A 6,857-nucleotide genomic window follows, 5' to 3' on the forward strand; every position below is an offset into this window, starting at 1 on the left:
AGTGCAGGATACACCCTGGACTGTATGACGTCCACAGACACAAAGAAGCACACGCTCACAATAGGGACAATTCTCCCAGGAACCAATTAAACTACTCTAACTTAACCTATCTACCCCAGTTCCCCTGTGGAAAGAAACTGGAGCACCTGGAGGAAATCCATGTAAACACACTGCTAGAGAACATACAAACTCCATGCCGATAGCACCCCAGGTCTGGAACTGAACTCAGGGCCCCAGCAAGGCAAAACAACTACTGTGCCAGGGTGCCGCCCATCTTCATATCTTCACATTTTTCTCTTTCACACTTAGATATGCAACCTTGTACCAAAAGTAAAAAGTGGCAGTTGTGGACAAGTTGTGTTGTCTTCTGATGTGTTACACAATTCATTGACTTGTTACCCCATTTTATCAGTTTATCATGGGGTTCACTCATGGCTCGATATGCTATAATAGTTTTTAAATAAATTTAATTTTTATACCTGATCTGCATACCTGAGAGGTATATTACTTGTGGCTTATAACTCTTGTTCAGAGGTTTGTTATACTGCAGGAGCAGACTACAACTGGGAGGAATTCAAATACCATACATCCCTCGTACACAGCCTAGGCCCGTCTCTGTGCCAGGAAAGCTCCAATGGACATCTCAGATCAGGCCTGCTGTTGTAAACTGCTATTCAAACCCTAGTTTGCCATTTTGATCTTTTACATAATGCAGGGAGCTCCTTCCACATGACAGTAAATTAGCTGGTGCGGTTGATTCAGTCGTCCATGAACTGAGCCAACTACTGTAAGTTCACACAGAACTGAGTTGGCACAGTCTGTTGTGAACTGTGTTTGCCATCTTTGGGATTCTACAGAACCTCCATCAACCCACTGGCAGCTTTCTTTGAAGCTGTCTAATTACTGATTGGGCAGTGTTTCACAATGCAGCAGTAGTGACTCAAAACACACAGGCAATATGACCAAGGAGTTCACTGGGAGAAAACATTGTAGACTGGCCAAGTAAATCTCCAGATCTAAATCCAATATGTATTTTACACTCCAAAAAAAACATGTCAAGAAAAGACTATAAGTCAAAGTGGCTGCAAAAACACCTTTGGTGAGCTTGATTGGTCACAGACTTCATTCATTTAGCCAGCAGCTATATCACCCTGTAACTCCCAACTGGCAACCCATTGAAGCTAAGCAGGTGGGAGCCTGGTCAGTACCTGGATGGGAGACCTCCTGGGAAAAACTAAGGTTGCTGGAAGAGGTGTTAGTGGGGCCAGCAGGGGGTGCCCTGCGGTCCATGTGGGTCCTAATGCCCCAGCACACTATGGCTGCTGTTGCATCATCCAGGTGGATGCTGCACATTGGTGGTGGAGAGGAGTCCATAGTGTGCCAGAACACTCACCACACATCAGGTATCAGTGGGGAGGAGAGCAGAGTGATGAAGCCAATTCATGGATGGGGATTATAAGGAGGCCATGATTGAGAAGGGCCAATGGGAAATTTGGCCAGGACGCGGGGGTTATACCCCTGCTCTTTTCAAGAAACGCCCTGGGATTTTTAATGAGAGTCAGGACCTCGGTTTTACATCTTATCCAGAGGATGGCGCCTGTTTACAGTATAGTGTCCCCGTCGCTATACTGGGGCATTAGGACCCACACAGACCACAGGGTGAGCGCCCCCTGCTAACACCTCTTCCAGCAGCAACTTTAGTTTTTCCCGGGAGGTCTCCCATTCAGGTACTGACCAGGCTCACACCTGCTTAGCTTCAGTGGGTTTCCTGTTGTGAGTTGCAGGGTGATACGGCTGCTGGCATATTATTAATTTAATTGTTTTAGTACTGTATGGAATATCATATAATATTAGGTCGCTCCATATAAAATAGGATTTTAGTCTGCAAGGGTTCTTTCAGGGTGACCAGATTAAATCAACACAGGCATCCAAATCAGAAAAAGCTTAAAGTCTTATGCCAAATTCACAGAGTAAAGATACTAATGTGGAAAAAAAAGACACATTGCAATCATGGATTTAATCGCTCAGGCGCCTGGACAAGAGGACAGAAGGAAAGAGACAGAATTTGTTATTTACTTTATTTTTTACAAGTTTTTTTAAAATCTTGATATACAGTACTGTGGGACAAATTCATTATATCAGTCTGTCTGGTTATCTACCTTCATTTTAAGAGTAATTTGCTCAATAAAAGCATTTTAAGAAGCAGTCTTGTTCATATGCAGTGTGTACCTGTCAGGTAATTGAAAGCAAGGAGTACTGATAATATTCAGATAGCATCCTCAATACCATTCCGGGTCATCCACAGCTCCTCTGCATTACTGTTTTCTCTCATTCACATGCATCTCCAACATTATCTCCATGGATATTTAAACATGTCAGCGTCACTCACATTCAAAGCTCTTGAGCCTCCTTGCTGCTCTGCCCTTAACCTCTCTGAGCCTTTCCAGTTTCTTCTGCTGGGTGCCTCATGTTATCTTCCTCAGCATATTCAAGCTCTTCTGTTCCTTCTTCTCATTCATTGTCTTCTGACATTCGGGCTGCACCTTCTCTGACTGCCTTGTTGTACCTCCTCCCATCTTACCACTTCAGACTAAACCTGCAGCCATTATTTCTGGCACTGCACAATGCAATGTCATTCCCCACTGAGGATGAGATCACAAGTTTGTTATCCTTTTTACCCCATCATTAGTTAACTGTTCTAGCCAAATGCTTCTTGTCATTTTCTGTAATAGTTGGATCTTCAACCTGTTTTGCATCACACATTTCATTACATGGATGTGCTATTCTACAGTTTCAAACCACTCTCCTACTGTCTCTTGGCCTTCAAAGTTACAGTATGTTTTTAATGCAGGTGTACAGTATGAACACCTGCCGGTTGCCTCAAGCTTAATTGATTCTCATACTTCCAGTCCTAAATTTACCTGCTTTCATGGCTTGTGACCCCGGATCTGTGTTTTTTTAAGTATTCCATCTATTTGCTTTGGAGTCGTATTCTGTTAGATTGACATGATTATTTCATTAGAGGATTTTCAATACTTCAAACACATCCCATCATAACCAATTTTGCCCATGTGTAAAGATATTTAGTTAATTTAACTCACCTAGAATACTATTTTGATACTAATTCAGGGATGTCCATCATGTTCATTTCAGGAAAGTATTTTCTGTTTTCATACAGTAACAATCAAAATTAAACTAAGTATAATAGTTTACTGCTTGCTTTGACTGTATAAAAAATGTAGGTGAAGCATTAACAACAAAACATGAAGGTTGTTTCCACCAGTTATTTGATATTTAAAGTGCACTTTTTCCTGCTACCTGAAGATAGTATTTTTCAGTTGTCAACCATTGAATTTCATTAGCCAAGTGACAGCAAGGCCTCAGCAGTGTCCAACCAATTTATATTCCTCTTACTGCTATAGTTCTCACAACTCTCCCCTATTTTGCAACATCTGCAGTTAGACATTTTTCCCCTTATCAGAACGCTGTTTTCTGCACGATAACCAGTACTCAATCCATATGTTTAAGTTAGATTTTTACAGCTTTCAACTAGAAATTGTGTTGAATTTAAACCTACTGTAGGCTGCTGAGAAGGTAAGTACCATATTTCTGCAACCCTTGCTTTTGCAGGACATGACGAATGCTGGTATACATTCCACAACATTCCTTACACATTCCAGCACTGACCCTGTGCCCCATTATCTTTCTGCATGGGCATTGGTCTTTCCTGGTCTTTTGGACCCTCTGTGTGAACCTTAGTTGTCACACATTGGTCCCATCTTTGTGAAGTTCTCTTCCTTCTGTTGGTCTTTACCTGGATCTGCTCACCTACTAGATCTTCTCAGTAACTCTTCACTCCCAGTCTTCATTAATCATCCAGGCACTGGAGCTATTAAACGCGTGTTGTCCAATTCTCAGTCTTCACATTATTCAAGTAAATAACTCTTCACCAAGCACCAGATCTTTGCTGTCTTTCCCAGCTGATCCTGTTTGGTCACAGACGTTGCTTTGAAGCACACAGCAGTGGCCAAGTTGGCCATTTCCACCCATCTATTTCCTGTTGTCAATGCACAGTGGGTACTTGGGACTTGTACCCGTGTACCCGTGTCATCTTGTCTCCTCACTGTAAGTGCTTGGGAGACAACTGGGGGGACACCTTGCCAGGCATTGCACCCCTGCTCTAGGTGCTCATACCTTCAATCAGCCCTGGATCTGCTGGCCAACCCTGTTCCTCAGCAGGGTGCATATCCCTATTGGGCTGGGCAAACCAACAAACACTTGTCCAGCAGCCGTGACACCCCTCAGCCCAGCCTAAGCTTGTACTTTTTCTCACATTTCTTATGCTTCTAACCAAACCTGTATGTGAAGGCGATGTAATGGATTCCTCAGGGCCACTGTTTTCTTTGGCCATTCTGTGTTTCACTTCTCAGCATATCACACAAAGCAATCTAACACCGCCTTAATAATAATCATCATTATCATTTTTAGGTGACACACCTTATCTGGAAAATAAAAAAAACTGCAGGGAATTATGATCAAATTAAATATTACCAGGAAAATACTCAACTGGATGTTTTGAAGAAATTAACCTAACATTGGAGATCTGTAGCCATCTTCAGGTTTTGTGTTTCAGTTTAATAAATGTAGCCCTGTGTACCTTGGAACTGAATGGTTTAAAGCATATTTCTGTACTGTTTTTGTTGTTTGTTAGGCTTCTTTCAGGTTTATTCCTGTTTGCCTTGTCTGCAGAAAGGATTATTTTTAGGCCCCACTTCATGGCTTTAAAATGTGATTGATGTCAAAATTCAGACTGGCAGCCTTGTAAGGGAACAATAATTACAAAAAGAATCTGGATTGTACAGGGCAGGAATGTGGAATCATTCCATGCTGTTTTTGCTGTATTATCCCATATTTGCCCTAAAGGAAAAAAGGCAAAGCAACATGTTTTGTTCTTAAAAACCACTCTGGGAACACAGAGATTTTAATGCTATAAACCAACGTGGAACAGAATGTTTTCTTCCTTTGTTCTTATTGTCCGGTAGATATGCACTGAAGATAATTATTTAATAGTTAGCAAACATGTGCTTCATTTTTTTTTCTCCTTCAGTATTGTTATTCTTCACCCACCACACACCCACACAAATACTTATCTAAACACAATTTGGTCATTATACAGCCTAGATTTAATATTCCAACGCGTTGTGCCTTTGCTTAAAGATTTTTGTATAAACTAATGAAAATGACTTTTTTCACATGAATCTCCCCAAAGATCAAGGAAAGATTCATGAAAGCACCTGAAGATGATTATTATTAAACAACCTATTATTAATTATTTTTTGGTAAAAATTTGCACCCAACAAATTTATTGTATTACTAATGATACAAAACTTTTATTTGTAAACAACAATGATCAGATATTGGAATATCCATACATGCACTCCAGCAGCCGTATCACCCTACAACTCACAACTTGCAACTCACTGAAGCTAAGCAGGTGTGAGCCTGGTCACTACCAGGATGGGAGACCTCCTGGGAAAAACTAAGGTTGCTGCTGGAAGAGGTGTTAGTAGGGCCAGCAGGGGGCGCTCACCCTGCAGTCTATGTGGGTCCTTATTCCCCAGTATAGCGACGGGGACACTATACTGTAAACAGGCGAAGTCCTTTGGATGAGATGTAAAACCGAGGTCCTGACTCTCTGTGGTCATTAAAAATCCCAGGGTGTTTCTCGAAAAGTCTGGTAAACCCCGGTGTCCTGGCCAAATTTCCCATTGGCCTAATAATCCCCATCTATGAATTGGCTTCATTACTCTGCTCTCCTCCCCACTGATAGCTGATGTGTGGTGAGCGTTCTGGTGCACTATGGCTGCCGTCGCATCATCCAGGTGGGTGCTGCACATTGGTGGTGGTGGAGTGGAGTCCCCTAATGGACTTCATTACCTGTAAAGCGCTTTGAGTAGAGTGTCCAGAAAAGAGCTATATAAGTGCAAGCAATTATTATTATTACTTAAATTTTAAATGAATATGCTGTATGTGCATAGTTTTTTTGGCATGTAAATTTCCCACATTTACATGAAACACTCTTTTGCAATTGTATCAAAATGTCTAGTCATTTTGCTTGCATCAGCGTTATATCCTGTAATGAAATCTTCTTGTGTGCAAGCACACACCCAGATAATACTGTTATGTTGCCAGCTTAAGCACCCATTTGCCTATGAGCAAGGGGAAATTTCAGAATGAATTTTGGAGGCAGACTCTATTGTAATAATGTTCCTTTCTGTGAAAAAATATATGTATATATAATTTATGACTGAAAAACTACATTGTAAACCCTTGTATAAAGTATTGATTACAATTTCAAAAATATTTTTATTTAATTATTTCAAAAATGTCTACATTTGTTGTGTAAAGTCTCATGACTGCAGATATACAGATTGCATACAGTATGTGTTATATTTATGTACAGTATGTGTATGTTATAATGGATACCACAGAAAGTCATAAAGTATTAATACCTTATAATGTCTGTATTACCAATACAACGTGTCTCTGGAACTGGAGCTACTGTATAGAGCTGTAGCTGGTTATACTGTATCAGAGGAAGACACCCTTCTGTCCTTAAATAATTACTGGAATTTCAGTGTTGAAAAGCTTTTGAATTTTGGTAAGAAAATGAAATTTGCAGACCAATTTTTAATAGCAGAATAAATAAATATCATGGTTATTTGAATCATTTCAGTTTTCTATCAAGTCTTTCAGAATCAACAGTCATGAACCTGAGTTGCGATCTACATTTTCTATTTTCTAATCATAAACTCTGTTGGAAGATTTCTTCAACAAAAGACAAATGAACCACAAAC

The sequence above is a fragment of the Lepisosteus platostomus genome, chromosome 2 (assembly GCF_059453375.1).
Source record: "Lepisosteus platostomus isolate fLepPlt1 chromosome 2, fLepPlt1.hap1, whole genome shotgun sequence".
Classification (NCBI taxonomy): domain Eukaryota; kingdom Metazoa; phylum Chordata; class Actinopteri; order Semionotiformes; family Lepisosteidae; genus Lepisosteus; species Lepisosteus platostomus.